The sequence below is a fragment of the Peromyscus maniculatus genome, chromosome 8 (genome assembly GCF_049852395.1).
Source record: "Peromyscus maniculatus bairdii isolate BWxNUB_F1_BW_parent chromosome 8, HU_Pman_BW_mat_3.1, whole genome shotgun sequence".
NCBI classification, from domain to species: domain Eukaryota; kingdom Metazoa; phylum Chordata; class Mammalia; order Rodentia; family Cricetidae; genus Peromyscus; species Peromyscus maniculatus.
Window position 1 is genome coordinate 89,716,728 of NC_134859.1, and position 1,960 is coordinate 89,718,687.

The following is a 1,960-nucleotide window of genomic DNA, read 5'->3' on the forward strand; positions in this document are numbered from 1 at the left end:
TCTAAACTTGAAGGAGACTTTATCAGCCCCGACTAACAGCCAGACACGGTGGCTCATGCCTGCAATCCCAGCAACTCAAGGTTGGTGCAGGCCAGCCTCCCTGGGTCTCAGGCTACCCCCTGTGGATGTGGTCATTGAGATCCTGCCTCCTTTTTGAATTTTTACTTTATTTTGTTACTGTAATGTTTCGGAGCGAAGAATGGCCAGCACACTGTCCTGAGAGGGCATTTCAGAAACTGGTCCAGCGCTGGGTGGAGGAAAGTGGCGAAGAAATGCCATATTGGATGGGAAACTAGGATTTGATAGGGTGCCTGATCCAGGGAGAAGGTTGGAGGGGAGTCTCCACGTGTTCTGCTTCGGGTTTGGGGAACCAAAAGGTTCTTGGGGTAGTCAAGGTCTGACCTGACCTCGAAGTGTGCTTGCGGAACTCCGGGTCCAAGGAGACTGGCATGCATATGCTGCCTCCTACTGGCCAGCCTGAAGCAGTGCAGTCACCTTCACCTCTGCTTTCCTGGCTTGGTAGAAGTCTGAAATAGAGATTTCGTTCAAATTTACACAGAGAAACCCTGTACCAAAAACAAACAAACAAACAAAAACAAAATAAAACAACCCCCCCCAAAAAAAACTGAAATAGGGATTCTGTTCTAACTTCTCTCATTGAACAAGTGCCCTACAACAAATTCGCCAGCCTCTTGACTCTTGTTTTTGTTTTGTTTTCTTGTTCTTTTCGTTTTTTGGTTTTTACCGAGGTGGATGTCAAGGTACAGGCCTTTAATCCCAGCACAGAGTTTGATTGGGCTACATAGTGAGTTCCAATAAGCATAGTGAGATGTTGCCTCAAAAGCTAACTAACTGAATTAAGTAATAAGTTAATAAATAAGGTTTTGTAGAGGACACAAGTCCTTGTGCTCACAGACAGGCAGGAGAGAAACCGGAAGTGTCAAGCAGGCAGGCCTGTCTCTTCAACAGGAGGAATGTGCATACCTACTTTCCATCCAGGAGGCTGGGAGTGGACGCTGTGTAATAGCCTGGTGATCTTTTGCTAAACTGTAAGGATGGGACACACCAGAATCCAGACCATTTATCCCAAATTCTTCCTCCTTAGACCCTTATCTTGAACATCACTTCTCAGTCAATAAAGCCCAGCCTTCGGGGAGATGTCACCTGTACTTTGTAAAACAGTTTCGGTATAATCACGCCTTGAGCTTTATTGTGCATATGGGACTGAGATACTTGTCACCAGGAAACTTTTTTTTCCCCCGAATTATACTGTACTTGAAAATGTTTAAAATAAATGGCCTGGTGTCAGACTCCAGAGTTTGGACCAGCTCACCTAAGTCGTGCTGAACCAGTTCCCTTCTTGGCTCTCTGCTGGCTGGAGCCCTGGCAGGGACCTCCACAAGCTTTCCAGAGCCTGTGGAGATGGCTCAGCACTTCCGTGTGCTTGCTGCTCTTCCAGAGGACAAGAGTTTGATTCCCAGAATCCATGTGACCTGGTGGCTCACAACCAACAGTAACTCCAGCTCCAGGGGGTCCTTTTGTGGCTCCCATGCCTGCACACATATGGTATACATTCACACAGACACATAAACATATATAAACATAACTCTTTAGGGTCAGAGCTCAGCTGCTCCACCCCCCAAACCACAGAAACTAAATGGAAGTTCAAGCTTGTAATCCAGCACTTGGGAGGTGGGACAGGCAGAGTTAGAGGCCAGCTTGGGATGACCTTGAACTTCTGATCCTGGCAGAGAAGTCTTAACCACCACAAAAGCTTCAGCTACTAGTGAACCTCAGTTTTTCCCCATACACATCCCTGCAAGGCCCCCTTCCACCATACCACCAAAATTCCTGATATGCCAGGATTTTGAGCTATTGATAAGGGCATTCCTGCCTTTTCTGAGCTGGCCATCTACTGTGGAAAACAATAAATCAGTCTCTACAAAATGTAAGAGAAGTC